General features: G+C 43.3%; 1 non-coding gene across 1 annotated transcript; it reads left to right on the top strand.

Moving 5' to 3' along the window:
• The first annotated feature begins 18,053 nt into the window (after positions 1 to 18,053).
• On the top strand, positions 18,054 to 18,125 carry TRNAQ-CUG (transfer RNA glutamine (anticodon CUG)). The gene has a single exon. It is a non-coding gene; the product is annotated as a tRNA-Gln (tRNA).
• Positions 18,126 to 18,493: the final 368 nt, after the last annotated feature.

The raw sequence follows: 18,493 nt of genomic DNA, 5'->3' as shown, positions 1-18,493 counted from the left end.
GTGGAGGGACCATGTGTATTCAGATGATCCTTATTTATAAATACTCCACTTTTTGCAGAAATTGACAACATCGCGCCCATAAAGTTCTCTCACTGGAGAGGCAAGATGTGAACAACTTCTCATTGCGACAGTCTCAAGTACCAGGAAAGAATCCACAGCACAACAGGCAATCAAAAAAGATTCACAGGGGCACCCCCGTGGTCTAGCGGTTAAGTTTGTGCAGTCCTCTTCAGCGGCCTGGGGTTCGCTGGTTTGAATCCTGGGCGTGGACCTACACACCGCTCATCAGGCCATGCTGAGGTGGCGTCCCACGTAGAAGAACTACACGGACCTACAACTAGGATATACAACTATGTACTGGGTCTTTGGGGAGAAAAAACAAAAGAGGAAGATTGGCAACAGATGTTAGCTCAGGGCCAATCTTCCTCACAAAAACAAAAAACAAAAGACTCTCAGACTGGATTAGCTGTCATCTACTAACTAACAGGAAAAGGATCCCTGTGAACCACTATTAGCTGTCCAACATATGCAGTAGAATATCTCTGTGTAATGTTCAAACATCCTTCTGTTGTGTCTCCCCCTTTGTTAAGTCAGAAGGGCACCACTCCCCTTATTAGAGTATCACAGATAGATGTATAGAAAGATTGTGGTGTTGGCAAGTAAATGAAGAAAGGGACATTGACAGAGTTGGAAAATAAATTGGAATGTAATTTGGTACCCCTTCAGTGGAAGGCAAATTTGCAGGATATACTAAAATTAGAAGCATGTAAACACTACAATATAGTAATTGCACTTGGGGTGGTCCACACTCTAGAAATACCTGCATAAGTAGCCAAAGATATTTGAACAAGAATGAGGGTTGCATCATTACTTGTAATCATAAAACCATGAAACCAACTTAATTTAAAAAGCAATATGAGGTGCCGGCCTGGTGGAACACCGATCAAGTTCCCACATTCCACTTCGGCTGCCTGGGGTTCGCTGGTTCAGATGCCGGGTTCAGACATGGCACCGCTTGGCAAGCCATGCTGTGGCAGGTGTCCCACATATAAAGTAGTAAAGTGGAGGAAGATGGGCATGGATGTTAGCTCAGGGCCAGTCTTCTTCAGCAAAAAGAGGAGGATTAACAGCAGATGTTAGCTCAGGGCTAATCTTCCTCAAAAAAAAAAGAGAAAGAATTGCTAGCTCTCCATTGAAAAGTGGACAGGGGTTTTTAAAGGTTGGGGAATGTGGCTGCTTGTAGGGAGGGGGGTCTGTGGCCTTGCTGGTCAGCACTTTCTCACTGGCCTGTGTTTGGGGCTGCTTGCATGGGGGAGGAGGATATAAGAGATTCTGCAGATAAGTGTACTTAGTTTTCTGTCTCCATGGTGGATGGTGGATTCTGGTGCCAGGAAGACAAGGAGTTGGGGTCTGGGAAGCTTTAGTTTCTCGACATTCTCTGGATATTATCAGTTTCCCTGTAATAAACTTCAAGGACTTGTGATTAGCCACAACTTTAGCAGGAGCCCAGCTTGACACTAACCCAGCTTTAACAATTTGTAACTTCTTTGCAGTTGTAAAGCTCAGGGAGTCAAAGGTTAAAGAAACAGATATTTACATATGAGTGTAACTAAAGAGGCAGGGGAAGGGGTGAGTGCTTTTAGTTTTAACTCTATATATGCTTGGTTCAATGTAGGGGAACTGATATCAGGGCCAGTATTAACTAAAAGCCTGTAACAAATCCAATACTAAGGGCCCAGACCCTTCAGGAATGAAGGTTTTGGTCACCTCACCTGGTAAAAAGCAACAACCAGCTGAGGTGCTTGCCAAGGGCAAAGGGAATACGGAATGGGCAGGTGGAAGAAGATAATTATAAATACCAGCTATCACCATGTGGCCAGTTACAGAAACAAGGACTATAACTGTCATGAGAATTTCTTCCTTATCATGTAACATAAGACGTAGTGACTTTCTAACACAGTATCCAAGTTTTGTTCGCTTTATATCATAGTATTTAAGTTATAGGATATCAAAGGGAAGAGTAATATCATCCAAGAACTATGCATCCTTTTCTGGGGAAAAGAGTTAGTGCTTTTCAGCTGTATGCAGGATAGTTGTATCACGTTAGGCAAGAGTATGACCTTGTTATTGCCTTTATTCTGAAATTAAGTATGGTTTTAGGAGACATATATGGGTGTCAAATTGACAAGGGGTGGACTTGTGATGGTTACTTTCATGTGTCAACTTGACTGGGCCATGGTGCCCAGATATTTGGTCAAACATTTTTCTGGATGTTTCTGTGAAGGCGTTTTTTGGATGAGATTAAAATTTAAATCAAAGAACTTTGGGTGAAGCAGGTTGCCCTCCATAATATGAGTAGGCGTCATCAAATCAGCTGGAGGTCTGAATAGAACAGGAAGACTGGCCTCTTCTAGTAAGAGGGAATTCTCCAGCACCTTGCCTTTGGATTTCATCTCCACCATCAGCTGTCCTGGCTCTCCAGCCTGCTAGCCTGCACTGCAGATTTTGGACTTCCCAGGCTTCATAATTGTGTGAGTCAATTCTTTATTACATAGATAGATAGGTCCAATTAGATCTGTTTCTCTGGAGAATGCTGACTACTACTCTTTCTTCCTTTCTTTCCTTCTTTCCTTCCCTTCTTCCTTCCTTCCTTCCTTTCTTCCTCCCTCCCTCCTTCCCTCCCTTCCTTCCTTCACCTTATATTCTCGTTTCATGCATGTTATACTTTTTGTAATTGCCCCACAGCTCTTGGATATTCTGTTCTAGTTTTTCCTTCATTTTTTCTTTCCTTTTCATTTTGAGGAGTTTCTATTGATGTATCTTCAAGCTCATTAATGCTTTCCTGGGCCATATCTACTCCACTGATTAGCCCATCAAAGGCGTTCTTCTTTTCTGTTTCTGATTTATATCACTTCCTTTTGATTCTTTCTTAGACTTTCCATCTCTCCGCTTAAATTACCCATCTGGTCTTGTATGTTGTCCACTTTTTCCATCAGAGCCCTTATAACATTCAGCATAGTTATTTTAAATTCCTGGTCTGAGAATTCCAAGTTTCTGTCATATCTGAGTCTGGTTCTGATACTCGCTTTGCCTCTTCATACTGTCTTTCTTGCATTTTAGCATGTCCTGTAATTTTTTTGTTGAAAGCTGGAAATGATGTATTGGGTAAAAGGAACCAAGGTATATAGGCCTTTAGTGTGAGGTATTATGGTTATCTAGCTAGGAGTTAGGCTGTGTACTGTTTGCTGTAGCTGTAGGTGTCAGAGACTTAAATTTCCTCTAGTGTCCTTGTTTTTGCCTTCCCAGTTGTCTTTGGGTTTTCCTAGAGACTGCTTTAAACGAGTCTGAGCCTTGTCATTCTTTCCATGGCTGTCCCCCATTATTATACAGGAGCCCTAATGATATGGTGGTAAGGTGTTGGGGAAGGGAAGTGCGCTGTAGTCCTATATGAGGTCTTGATCTTTTAGTGGCCTGTGCCCCTGGACTGTGATCTTCACAAGAGCTTCTCAGGTTTTTTACCCCCTTATGTGAAATGGAATGGCTACAGGGGGCTGGAATTGGGTATTTCCTTCCCCTACACTGGTTAGGCTCTGGAAAACTACTTTTCCTTGAGGGCAGCCTTTTAAGAAGGACAGAATGTACTGGGCATATTCGTAAATGGTTACTTTCCCTTCCACCTCCGGAAGCAAGAGGGGGTTTTTCTCTGATCCTCACCCTGACAGTCTCTTGAGAGTCCTAGAGATAAAACTCATGAAAGTATGGGAGCCTCCCTAAAGCTGGGCCCCCAGGAGTTTTTACCTCTCAAGCCATCCCCACTCAGCTCCAGCAAGTGGTCAATTACCCTTTAAGTGTTAATACCCAATGCTGCTGGCTCTAGTGATGTGGTTTCTGATCCAGGCACTTTGTGATTCCTTGTCTCTCCAGTTTTGGGGGTGTTGGCTTGCCTGTGACCTCAATTCTCTGATGGAACTAAGAAGAGTTGTTGATTTTTAGTTTATTCAGCTGTTTTTCAGCTGTTTCTTTCTTTCTTTCTTTCTTTTTTTTTTGCTTGGGGAACATTCACCCTGACCTAATATCTGTTACCACTCTGCCTCTTTTTTTTCTCCTCCCCAAAGCCCCAGAGCATAGTTGTATATTCCAGTTGCAAGTCCTTCTAGTTCTTGGGTGGGAGCCGCCACTGCAGCATGGCAGCTGACAGAACAGTGCTGTGGTTCTGTGACTGGGAACCGAACCCGAGCCGCCCAAGCAGTGCGAGCTTGGAACTTTAACCACTAGGCCATCAGGGCTGGCTCTATTCAGCTGTTTTCTTGTTGTGAGCGTGGTAGTGATGAGTTTTAAGCTCTTCTTACATCTGTTTGGAATTCCTGGGTCATTTGTATTTCCTAAACTGTCAATAAATATCACATAAACCCTCAGTTTTATTATTTTTTTTGAGACCCCTCGCGTGGAGTTCTCCATCCTGTTCACATCTGTGATTCCTCTTTAGGCTAACTGCATACCTGTCATCCTGAAGCTTCCTTTCCCTCTTCTATTATTTTGAATCTCCTGTTTCTTGGATGTAATGTCTTCCTTTTTCTTGGTTTTTGCTCTCATTTTACTCTAAGCAAACATCTGTAATATACCCTCACACATGTTTGACGGTTTTTCTGTGAGTAAAATTGTAAATTAAAAGTCGTTTTAGGGGCCGGCCGGTGGTGCAGCAGTTAAGTTCGCAAGTTCCGCTTCTCGGTGGCCCGGGGTTCACCGGTTCGGATCCCGGGTGCAGGCATGGCACTGCTTGGCAAAAGCCATGCTGTGGGAGGTGTCCACACATAAAGTAGAGGAACATGGGCATGGATGTTAGCTCAGGGCCAGTCTTCCCCCGCAAAAAGAGGAGGATTGGCAGTAGTTAGCTCAGGGCTAATCTTCCTCAAAAAGAAAAAAGTAGTTTTACTGGATTTTTCCCCTAACATTAATGTTATCAAGTATTTCAATGACATTCTGAGACCTAACCTTTTCTACAGAGCCTTTTTTTCTCTAGAGGTGGTTAGGATCTTTTCTTAATTCCTGAAGTTCTGGTAGTCCTATCTGATGTATCTTACTGTGGTTCCTTTCTCCTCCTTTGGTTGGGCACACCATCAGCCTTTCAATAAGAGACAGTATGTCTGTAAGGTGCAGGATATTTTCTTATCATGATTAGTGAATAATTTCCTCTCCTTTGTTTTCTCAGCAGGTGAGAGAATCGGTTTCCATTGGTAGTGGTTTATTATACCCTATTCACAAGAAACCATGTTTCTTTCATGAGAAATATTCATTTGCTGTCCTATGGAAATTATTGCCAGATACCAAATTATAAAACATGCACATAGAGTAACACCCCAAAGTCTGAAGAGACAGCAAAGGAGGGATCCCAATAGAGAAGCTCATTTTCACCCTCATTCCCTAATTTTCTAGGAGTTATTTCCAGAAATGCTAACCTATCCCAATACCCTGCCAGAAGAAAGAGAAATGTCATATTTTGTTATAGATAACGAGTTTCAGGATTGTTTCTTTCACACTCTTGAGTCCTTGGAACTTGCTGAAGTCAGTACACTTGTGCACCAGGAGAGAGTGGACAGTGTTTTCTACCTTTCAAGAGATGTGGAAGAGGCTTTTTACTCGGAGCTTTTGTGGACCATCTGTCAGTGCACATTGTGCACTGGAATCTATGATATCACTGCTCCCCCTGACTGCAAATTAGCCTTAATGTGCTTGCCATTAAAGAATAACATCACTACAGGAGCAGTAAAGCAATGTGAGACTCTTCTGGCACCTGCAGCCTCTGCATATTTCAGAAAACAAAATACTTCAAACAATGGATCAAATCTCCCAGCATCTCTGACTCCTAAAATTCAGTTTGGGTGGACATAACCCTTTGAGTTTTATTTCTTCGTTGGAGTTTGAAAAACTTGTTCTAGAAATGAATCAGTTTTTCTTTTATATGCTACATGTACTTTCTCCAATTTTACACTTTCCCTGCAATTGGGTATGCAGTTTTATATGTGCATAGACACATTTTCATATAGTCAAATAATTTTCCTTAAAAAATCTTACCTACAATTTGCTTATGGGCATGTGTCAAAGGTTCATTTCAAGCCTTTCTCAAGAGAAGAAGTTTATAGCTAAGCCAATTCAAATATTTCTGTGTTGATAGATAGAAACTATGAAGAGGTTCATTGCTAATCATCGTTAAACTGAATACAGAAGAAGAATGTCTGGGTAAAGACAATTACATTTCTTGTGAAAATGCTTCAAGGCTATTTGGTTCCATCCCAAATGAATAATCAGCTGAGTAGGGTTTCCAGAAGGAACTCTTAAACTTATTTATTTTACTTAGTATGTATTAATGTTTTATTGCAAATGACAACAAACCAAATACTAATGATCTCAAGCCAAGAAATGGAATTTATTGGTTCTCAGGAGAATCACCCAGAATGCAGAAGCCCCACCAACAAGGCCCAGCACTCTGCAGGACAGTGATGTGTGATGATGTAAGCCACATCCAAAGTCCCAGTCCTGGAGCGAGTTGTCTCTTCCTGGCGGTACCTTAGAACTGACATGGAGAGGATCCTTCGTGAGGTGCCCAAGTGCAGAGAAGGTCATCTGTCAGAGAGTGGACCAGGTTTCCTGGAGGAGGTGGGAGGGAAGGCACCTAGGGTGACAAGGGACCGAGCACCAGGACCCAGGCATCTCCAAACACCAAAAGGACTCAAGGATGCAGGAATAGAGAAATGCAGGAGGGTGAACACTTTCAAGCAAGGCTTCTGGGACCCTTAACTGGATAATGGATTTTCTCCCCATGACTTGCTGCACTTGCAATTTTCCCACCTTACTTGATGCTAACTCCATCTTTTCAAGTGCTCAGGCCAATAAATCTTAGAGTTTTCCTTGACTGATGTTCTTTCTCTCACACTCTACGTCCAATTAGTCAGGGACTCCAGTCTTCCTGAACACTCAGGTGCCAACTCTGATCTGTACAATCTCTTTTTCTGCTCTCTGAAATTTGGTAAACAATTCTGATAAAGGCAAATAGATAAATTCAACTCAGGACCCTGGGTTCACTCAGCCTTTAGGGTTTGACAGCCTTAATCACAGGATCATTGGGCTGGGCCCCCTCTGTGCCTTTTCTTTGGCTCAAAGTGAAGCCTTTTGAAGCCTATCCTCAAGATCAAAGTAGAGGGCTGGACAAGATTCACCAGGCAGGGCTGCTCTTGCTCCTTCCGGAGATTTTTAGGCACTCTTCCTAAATCCTCAAGAATCTAATTTTTCTTTTCCAGACATAAAGCTCTATAGGTTTCTCCCAGCATTAATCAGTGCCAGATCTGGAAGAGATCATCTAGGAGCATTATTCGCTTGGTCCAATACACTTTTCTAGAAATAGTGTGATGACAATTTACCTGGAATCACAACTCTTTTATGAGCATACTTTTTGTTGCCTAAAATATTCCCGTTGTCATTTATTACCTGTGTGACTTACACTCTTTTCTGTATGGTCATGCTTTCCAGCTCAGGGGTGCTTTTCTAATCATAGAACTAGCGATAACAGTGGCCTTGCTAACACTTTTTGCTAACACTTAGCCCCATCACCAGGAAAATGTCATAGGATTTGACAGGTAAAGGATCATAGGACTGTCCCTGTTGCTTGATGTTATGGATTGAATTGTGTCCCCTGCCAAAATCTTATGTTGAAGGCCCAACCTCAATGTGACTGTATTTGGAGGTAGGGCCTTTATGGTGGTGATTATGGTTCAGTGAGGTAATAAGGACGGGGCCCTAATCAAATAGGACTGGTGTCCATATAAGAAGAGGAAGAGACACCAGCGATCTCTCTCCAGGCACAGAGAAAAGCCTCTGCAAGGACAATGAGAGAAGGCAGCCTTCTCCAAATACCAGGAAGAGAGGCCCACCGGGAACTAATTCTACCAGCACCTTGATCTTGGACTTCTGGCCTCCAGAACTGTGAGCAAATAAGTGTCTGTTGTTTAAGCCGCCTAATCTGTAGTCATGCCAGCCCAAGCAGACTAATATAATTGATAATTGGGCTGCGTTCACCTATCTGGCTACATAATGGGAAGTGAAAGTACCTTTAGGAATAAGCACTATCAAATTGGATGGTATAAACATTGTGTCTTTTGCACTGATATTGCCTTCCTTAGTTACATGTACATTTAAGCCTGGGCCTGGGACCACAAGATCAGGCAAAATGAAAAAACCTGGAAGATGGGAAAGATATAAATTTGCATAATTGCATCCTGTCCTCACCTTCACATCTCAGCAACTTTTTCAGTGGAGTCTGCACCTTATATACCTTCAGACTCAATCTGAGTACACAATCATTTAAACAATGAAGCCAATTTTTCCAATTTTCGCCATGACGTGCTTGGAGAAACGAGTATTTCAGTTACCCGGTCCCATTTTCATCGAGAGCACTTCTCTGAGGGTGATAAAGATGTGGTGTGTCCATGTAATATTATGTTTCTTTGTCTTTTCTCCATGCCCAGAGTGTCTTCTTCACTCCGCTAGTCCACATTTGACCACAAACTGGAATCTCAGAAAATCTTAACTGCCTCTGGAAAATCTCACCTAACTTAACCCCAATTGCCAACTTGTACAAACATTACTATGGTAGTCAAGGAGGAAGAGCCCCATTACAATAATTCAGCTAGAGCTGTGGATGATAATTGTGTCAACTGGCCATACCAAGGTTTCTCTTCAGCACTAAGTGTATAGGGCTAGGCTAATTGGCAGGGATCTTCAGGGTGCTCATTACCCCCACCTAAAGCCCTCTTAAGAAGCTGTCATCTGTTAAAGGGATTTATGTGGTGTGCTGAGGGGAAATTAGTCCCAAAGTAGGTGAAAAGATAAGGATTCTATAAAACAGAAGTGTAATTCCATATATGCTTAAGATAGGGAAAGTTGTAAGTAAAAGAAAGTTGTTTCTGCTCTAACAACAAGATAAAAGCTGGGTGACCTACAAAATAATATCTATTTTGAGCCCACCAGAGAGCTGAGGTTGTAAGACCACTGGGTAAACTGAAGTCCAAAGCATCATTAAACCCCTCCAGGGAGGAACATGCACATGAACCACTTCATCTTTGGCAGTAACTGAAAGGGAAAGAGGGTGTCCATGTAAGTTAAGGAGAAAATAACGGAAATTTTAACCATTTCTTAAAGACCAAGTGTGGGCTATCATGATAGCCCCTCTCTCTGAGAGGCCCAGATACTAGGCAAGTTTTTGCCCATTTGCCAGGTTTTCTCCTCAGGCCTCTACCAGAGGCTCACACATATACAAAAAGTGGGGCAGAGCAAGTGACTCCCTCGAGGTCGCCTCAGTGTTGCAGGCATGCAGATCATGATCAGTCACCACTGTGGCAGAGGTACAAAACCTGGTCACTTCTCTCATATGACTTGAAAGTCATCTACCATTGGTGTTGGAGCTAGGAGCCCTGCCAACCTTTGGTCCCATGCATAGGTCAGCTGCTGCTGGGGCAGGGTTAGAAGCAAAAGCTGTTGACCAATGGATAAGGGGCAGGAGACCTGTTCTTGCCCAAGTCTTGCCATGACTGAGTGGCGGAGGCCCATTACCACAAGAGGGAGATCACAGAAACACTGGGGTTCAGGCACGCGTGGCCTTAGCTTGCTACACAGGGCCTGCCTAAGACTGAGGCTAAAACAGGAGAACTGAACCCTCCCTTTTCCTCCATGAGCCTTGGACTGAGAAATGAGCAAAGGCAGTCTAATCTACTTCTAGAGGAGAGGCAAGAATACAGCAAGAGACCCCTCTATGATGCAGGCGTATCAGAGCTGAGTGCAGCAGAAATGCCGAGAAAAATCCCTGCAGCACCTCAGATCTCACACTAAGCCCACAGTAAAAGCCATACACTGAAGAAGGAACTAGAAGCCTGTGGTGCACAGCAGCTAACTAGGGCAGCAATAAAATCCAACACCAGCTCAACTGCTTGCTTGATTTATTCAAATACCTGTACTAATGGCCTGACAGAAGAATAGGCACAATTACTTACAGGTGTAAATACTGTTAACATAATTCAATTGTTCTTTTTACACACAGTGTCTAGCATTCAGTCAAAGCTTATAATACACATATACACATAGAAATTACTATTGTCATGAGTTAAAGCAGTCATCAGAATGAGGCACCTAGTAGTTGGACAGGAATTGTAAAATACTGTACATTAACATCTAGAATCTAATGCTGTTCTTCTTAAGCAGGGTGATTGCACTCTTCAGCTGTACATTTGGCAATGCATGGAGACATTTTCAATTGTCATGACTGGAAGGAGTGCTACTGGCATTTAATAGGTTGACTTCAAGGATGCTTCAAAATATCCTGTAATGCAGAGGACAGTTCCCTGCAATAAAGAAGCGTCTGATCAAAAATGTCAAAAAGGCCATTGATTATAAATGCTGAGGGAGCAGAAAAGGTTGACCATGTGCATGAACAGTTGAAGAATTTCATCTGAGAGATGGAAAATATTAAAAAGAAGCAAATGCTAGTAACTTTTTCAATGACTTTAGAGATGAAGAACTTCTTCACCAGACTTACCTACAGAGTGGACACAGCAGAGGAAAGAATTAGTTACCCTAAAGATAGGCAATAAAAATCAACCAAATTATGATGCAAGGGAAAAAAGTTAGTGACAAAAAAGTAGAGAGTGCAAAAGATGTTCACCAACATTATATGGTTCCACGTTTGTATAATTGGAGTTCCGGAAAGAGAAGAGAGAAAATGGGGCAGAAAAAATATTTGAAGAATTCTCCAGAATTAATGAAAGACAAAATAAATCACACATCTAGAAAGCACAAAGAACCCAAAGTACAAAAATAGAAGGAGAACACACTGAGACACGTCCTAATAAAGCTGTGAACACCAAAAAAAAAAAAAAGAAAAGAAAAGAAAGAAAAAAGAAAATCTTGAAGATTGTCACTGAAAAGGAAACATGTAGATGAACAAAAATAAGGTAGACTACAGACTTCTCATCTGAAACTATGCAATCCAGAAGACATTGGAGCAATATTGTGAAAATACTGACCAGAAAAAATACCGTCAACCCAGAATTCTATACCCAGTGAAAATATCTTTCAAAAGTGAGGATGAAAGGAAGACTTTACAGACTAACATGGGCTGAAGGAATCCACTTCCATCAGACCTTCACTATGAGAAACGTTATCAGAAGTTCATCAGCTAGAAGGAACATGATACCAGATAAAAAGTATGGATTTACCCAAGGAAATGATGAGCACAGAGATGGTAATAATGTGCATAAACATGAAAAGCACTTTTTCTTTTTAAAATCTCTTTAAAAGTAATTGACTGGATAAAGCAAAATATTTTAAAGTATAATAGGGGGGTTATACTGAACGTAAAAATGAAATATATGATGGCAACAACAGCAAAAAGGGTGAGACAGAGAGAATGGAAGCATTCTGTTGTAAAATGCTTACCCAGCACAGAGACAAAGAAGGACACTACTTTGTGATATGGAGATCATTTTTCAAGAAGATATACCCATTCTGGGAAGGTATCTAACCCAATAACAGAGCTTCAGATTATGTAAAGCAAAAAATTAATAGAACAGAAAGGAGAATTAGGTAAGTCCAAAATTATGATTGGAGACATCAATGCTCCTATCTCAGTAATGAACAGAACAAGTAATCAGTAAGCATATAGAAGACCTGAACAACACTGTCAACCAGCTTGACTTATGGAATGGCCCATCAGCTACAGAAAAATACATTTTGCACATGAACCATTTACCAAGATAGACCACATTCGGAGTTGTCCAAAAAAAATCTAAAAAATCGTAAAAGGATTGAAATCATGCCAAGTATGTTCTCTGATGACAAAGAAACAACTGGAAACCAATGATGAAAAGTTTTTAGGAAATCTTCAAATACGTGTAAATTAAACAACATTTCTTAAATAACTACGGTCAAAGATGAACTTGCCTTGTGGTTTTCAAGGAAAATTTTAAAATATTTTGAAGTGAATGAAAAAGAAAGCACAAACTAGCCCAATTTTTCTGATACATTCCCTAGCAGTCTTAGAGGAAAATTAAAGCAGAAAGTGCTTATGTTGAGGGGGAGGGAGGAAGAAAGTTCTCCAATCAAGGATCTATGTGTCCACTTTAGGAGACTGGAAAAAGAAGAGGAAATTAAATCTAAAGCAAGCAGAACAAAATAATAACATGAGAACAGGAAAAATGGAAATGGAATATAGAAAAACAATAGAGATAAAACTAAAAGCCTATTCTTTGAAGAGATTAATAACATTGATTAACATCTAGCTAGATTTCTCCAGAAAAAAAGAGAAACAGCACAAATAATCAACATCAGGAATGTAAAAGGGTAAACTAATAGAGATCCTACAGACCTGCATTGTCCAATACAGTAACCACCAGCCACATGTGACTAATAAGCACTTGAAATGTAGCTAATCTGAGTTGAAATGTGCTGCATGTGTAAAATACATACTAAACTTTGAAGAGTTAACATGAAAAAATATGTAAAATATCTGACTGATAACTTTTATATTGATTACATGCTAAAATGATAATATTTTAGATGTATTGGATTAAATAAAATATGTCGTTAGTTTCATCTGGGTTTCAAAAGGGTTTTCATGTAGCTACTGGAAAAATTATATGTGGCTCATATTATATTTATACTGGACAGGGATGCTGTTGACCTTAAAAAAATAATACTGGAATATCATAAACAGCTTTATGCCAACAAAATCAATGACATGAAATAGACAGATTTGTTGAAAGACATAAACTACCAAAGTTCACTCAAGAAGAAATAGAAAAGAAAAATAGTGCTATATTTATTTTAAAATTTTGATTTGCTGTTAAAAGCCTTCTCACAAAGAAAATTCCAGGCCCAGATTATCGCAGTGGTGAAATCTATCAAACATGCAACCAATTAATAATAACAGCTCTATGCAAACTCTTCCAAAACTAGAAGAGGAAGAAATACTTCCCAATTCATTCTTTGAGGCCAGCATTCTGCTGATACCAAAAGCAGACAAAGACATTACAAGAAAACTACAGATCAATATTCCTCGTAAACGTAGATTCAAAAATTCTAAACGAAATCTTAGCAAATTGAATTCAACAATATATAAAAAGGATAATGGCTCATGTGGAACTTGGGTATATCTCAAGAATGCAAGGTTGGTTTAACATTTAAAAATCAATCACTTTCATTGATTGACATATTGAAAAACAAAAAAATTACATATCTATCATTATATATACATATATAATCATTTCAACAAATGCAGAAGAAGCAGTTGACAAATTACAACATCCACTCCTAATGACAGTTTTCAGCAAACTAAGAAGACAAGGGAAATGCCTCAACCTCATAAAGGATATCTATGAGAAACCTACAGTTAATATTTTACTTAACTGTAAAAGACTAAATGCTATCTGTCTAAGATTAGGAAGAACACAGGGATGTCTGCCCTCACTAATTTAGTCAAGATTTTCCTGAAGTTCTGGCCAGTGCAATCAGGCAGGAAAAAGAAATAAAAGGCACGTAGATTGGAAAGGAAGAAGTAAAACTGCCTTTATTCACAGACAACCTGATCCGCTATGCAGATCGTCCAAAGGAATGCAGAAAACAAAAACCTACTACAACTAGTAACTGGTTTTAGCAAGGCTGCGGGATACACAATCAATATATAAAAATTAATTTTACTTCTATATGCTAGCAACAAACAATCAGAAAATGGAATTCTTTTAAATGCCAGTTACAACAGAGTCAAAATTTAAGAAAACCTATGTGCTAAACCCTACAGAACATTGCCAAGGGAAACTAAAGAAGACTTAAATAAATGGACTGATGTCCTTTGCTCATCGTTCAGAAGACTCAATATTATTACGATGTCAGTTGTCCTCAAATTGATCTATAGAAGCAATGCAATCCCAATCAAAATTCCAGCAAAATTGTTTGTAGAAATTGACAAACAGCTTCTAAAATTCATACGGAAATGCGAAGGACTTAGGAAAACAACTTTGACAAGTGAGAACAAAGTTTGAAGGCTAACACTACCTAACTTCAAGACTTACAGTGCTACAATAATCAAGAAAATGTGATGTTTGCATCAAAGAAGATAAATGAATGCAAGGAAAAGAACAAAGTGTCCTGAAAGAGACCCACACATATAAGGACAACTGATTTTTGAGAAAGGTGCGTAGGCAATTCAGTAGAGAAAGGACAATCTATACAGCAAAGGGTGCTGAAACAACTCTCTGTCTATCTCCCTCTCTATCTCTCTCTCTCTATTTACCTACCTACCTATCCGTGTATCCATCTACCTATGCGTCTATCTGTAAAAAGAACTTTGACCCGTATCTCACAATATATGCAAAAATTAACTCAAGATGGATCATGAACTTAAAAGTATAAACTCTACGATTATAAAACTTCTAGAAGAATGCACAGGAGAAAAATCTTTCTTAACTCCTACACCAAAAACACGATCCATAAAAGAACAAATCGGTAAACTGGACTTCATCAAAGCTGAAACTTTCTGTTCTTTAAGAGACATTGTTAACAGAACGAAAAGACGAGCCACGGACTGGGAGAAAAGATTTTCAAAGCATATGTCTGATGAAAGACTTGTATCCAAAATATATTTTTAGAAAACTCTTAAAAGTCTGTAGCAAGAAAAAAACCCCCACAATATTTAAAGGTGGACAAAAGGTTTGAGCAAATGCTTCACAAAGTAGATATACATGTGTCAAACAAGCACATGTAAAGACACCCAACATCATTAGTCATTAGGGAAATGAAAATTAAAACCACAGTGAAACATCCCACAAACCTACTAGAGGGGCTGACATTTAAAAGAGCGACCGTGCCGAGTGTTGACAACGCTGTCGAGGAACTAGAACTTCCCGACCCTGCTACTGGGAATGTGGCATGGCATAACCACCTGGGAAAACAGTTTGGCAGTTTCTTTAAAAGTTGATCATACACCTAACATAGTGGCTGGACTCCAGCCGTTCCACTCCTACGTGGAGAAAAGAAAGCATACGTCCATGCTAAGACCTGTGCACAGGTATTTCTAGCAGCTTTATTTTTAATAGCCCCAAACTGGAAACAAACGAAATGCCCATCAACGAGCAAAGGGATAAACAAACTGTGGTACAGCCACACGTTGGAATTCTAGCAGTTAAAAGGAATGAACCGTTATTGATACATGCAACGAAATGAATGATTTTCAAGATAATTATGCTCAGTGAAATAAGCCAAATAAAGAAGTCCATGACGTATCATTACATCTATATAAAAGCATTAATATTTTAAACTAATCTCTAGCGACAGAAAGCAGCTGAGTGGCCACCCGGGGAGAAGCAGAGGGAGGCACTACAAAGGCGCGTAAGGTGGCTTCTGGGGTGACGGACATGCTCACCATCTTGGCGGTGATGGTTTCACTGGTGTATATTTATGTCGAAACTTACCAAATGATACATTTTTAATAGGTGCAGTCCATAGGGCGCGTATTACACCTCACGAAGGTAATATTTTCAAGGAATAGGAAATAGATCGGGGTGGGAGAATGCTTTCCTTGAAAAATGTCCTCTCCTTCCTGCTCCCTCCTACTTTCCTTCCTACTACACCATGTTTTTATGTGTGCCTGTTTGGTTTTCTTTGGAACCGACCTTGTCTCGCATCCCCGGTCCCTGCAGCTTCTGCGTCTGTGCGGATCCCTGTGCGCCGTTCCCGAGGTGGCCACGAGGGGGCGAGGTGGTCCCGCCCGAGAACCCAGCGCCTTTTTCTTCCTGGAGTTAGTAGCAGGGAAGGATTCCAGCCGAATCACATTTCCGCAAACTTGGGTGGTCAGATGTAAGTGGTGCTGGAACAGAGGTTCCTTACGTTTAGTCGCTGCCGCCTCGGGGTCGTCCTGGGTCATCCTGAGGCCCACGCTGTCCGGACCCCAAGGAACCGGCTGTGGACGCTCAGTCGCCCCACTTCGGGGCCACCTCACTCAGCCTCCCAAAGACCCGCGAAGAGTCCTGACCAGAGAGAAAAGCATTCGTGCTTCTCGCGTGGGTGGAAACTGTTCCCTCTCCTTCCTCTCAACTGCGGAAACCCATCGCGAAGTTCTGGCGGCGTTCATTCCGGGCGAGGGGAGGAGCAGCGCGGAGGGGCGATCGCGAAGGAAGAAGGAGATGCGGGAGGACCAGAAGGCCGGGGAAAGGGGACGAGGGGAGAGAGAGCCAGGAAGACGGAGAGCCGAGGAGAGAGGGCTGGAGCAGTAGAACGGGAGGAGGAACAGAACGGGCGAAGGAGGGAGCGCGGAGAGGCAGAGGAGGAGCGGGAAGGGGAGGGGGAGGAGTCACATTCCCAGGCGAGTTCGGTTCACCGGCCGCCCTCACTCCAGCTGCCGCCAGCCACGACCGCCACAGCCCCACCGCTGGCCTCGGGCTCTCAGCCCCAACGTGCATTCGCCCCTCAAGGACAGTCTCTCCGCCCGTCGTGGTTCTAACGTCGTTTGATTCTCTCCCTGCCCCTCGTCAGAGCCCGGTGCTCGGTTCTCCGGGTTTCCCGGCCTTTCCTTCTGTGTGATCTCCCAGCGTCCTTTCAAACAGATTCCTTTCCTTCTTAAGTCGGCCGGAGTCCGTTTCTGTTCCTTGCAGTCATAGACCTTGGCTGATCTTCCCGTCCTGCTGGAGGAGTGCTCTGTGGTGTTTGTTACCGCTCGACGTCTTGGTTTTCCAGGAGGACGCGTCGGCGTCCCCTCACACTCTGAGGAGGACAACTTCCTCCCCAGAACCAGAGCAGCCCCTTTGCCTCCTTCCTCCTTCATTCAACCCTCACCTAGTCTCTTGGGACAAACTACCTCTTCCAGCGACGCTGGGCGTCTCTCGGACTCTGTTCTTTAGTCAGCCGCTTTCTTTTCGCTCCGGTTAATGCTAGTTTTTCTGTTCCGTGTATTGGATCAGGGGAGAGACGGCTTTGGGACACAGTGAAGAAATAAAGGGGAAGATGAAATACACAGATTGTGGTTTTGGCGTATAATATGAATTTATATCTATTACCCGTGTAAATATGTAGTGTGGTGGTATTTTGAGTACATAAAAGCTGCATACACTGTGAAGGCAACTTGGGTCCACATCCCCTACGACCCAGCGATGAAGCGCTCTTGGGTGCCCTGATAGTGTACATGTTTTAAATCCGTGCAGTTTCCGGGTCGTGATATATTGAGAAGGTGGGATGGAATTGACTTGGCCAAGCTCTCAGAAGAGAGTCTGTGGCTGTATAATTGTCAGGGCCCTGCCTCGTGGCCTCCACGGTGGGCGGTTGATTTTGAGTCACCGCAGGCGAGTATGGTCTGGTTGGTCTGAGTGTTTGATATAAACGTTAAACACGGTTGATAACTCTGTATCGTGAATGTAACAACTATGCGTTTGTTGTAAGAAAGAATTACAACGACCACAACAAATCCCCCAGAGGTGCATGAAGAAGAAAAGGAAAGCTCCCCCGCCTCCCCACCCCGCTCCACTGCGGCCACACCGTCGTATATATATATATGACGTGGAGGAGGCGGTGGCGGCTTTGGGACGTGCTGGGTGCTGCGCGGCCAAGGGACCCAGGAAGTCCCAAGTCCCGCCCTGACAACCGTCTGCCCTCTCTGGGCCATGGGAAAAGTGAGAAGGCAACGAAGAGGAAAGCAAGGCTACTGTTTGCAGAAATGTCACCTCAGGACAGGAGACTCTGGTAAACTGAGGCGGAATAGGCGGCTTAGGAGGGAGGCGTCAAGGGCTCCTCTTCCCGGGCCCGAAGCCCAAGAGTGGATCTCACCTCCTTTTCCGAGGTGCGAGTGAAGTGAGGAGAAGTCAATCAAAGGAGGGGGGCGCAGAGAGAAAGCGAGGCGGACGGCCACGCACGCAGCTCCACTGTCCCGGGAAGGGAAGCCTTGGGAGTGTGCGCGGGAGCCGCGGGCGCCCGGGGAGGACTCACCCGCCCGCTCTGGCGAGCGCGGAAGGCGCGGCTCCCGCGGGGGTTCCATGGTGTAATGGTGAGCACTCTGGACTCTGAATCCAGCGATCCGAGTTCAAATCTCGGTGGGACCTTGCCCATCCCTTCAGGATGAACGCCACTTTTTACCCTTCAAACCGCGTGCGGTGTCGCCCTCGCGCCCCGCTGTCGCAGAGGAAGGTGCGGGGCCCCGGAAAGGAAGCTCCTCGGCCCGCGCTGCTCCCGGTCCCTCGCCCCTCCCGCTCCTGCCGCCGCGTCCCCCGCGCTCTCCCGCCTCCTCCGCGGGAGTCGGGGTCCCGGACACCGGGTTCTGTGCGGGCGCGTCCACACGGACAGGGCCGGCGTGGCGGGGTCCCTCCCAGCCTGCGGTGCCCCCCGCTGGCCCCGCGCAGCTCTGCCCGTCGCGGCGCCTCGGAGGCCCCGGCCCCGCCGCCCAGGGTCCCGGCGACCGAGCCAGGGCCAG

This window comes from Equus caballus, chromosome 5, assembly GCF_041296265.1.
Source record: "Equus caballus isolate H_3958 breed thoroughbred chromosome 5, TB-T2T, whole genome shotgun sequence".
NCBI classification, from domain to species: domain Eukaryota; kingdom Metazoa; phylum Chordata; class Mammalia; order Perissodactyla; family Equidae; genus Equus; species Equus caballus.
This window is presented reverse-complemented; position numbering and strand designations above follow the sequence as displayed.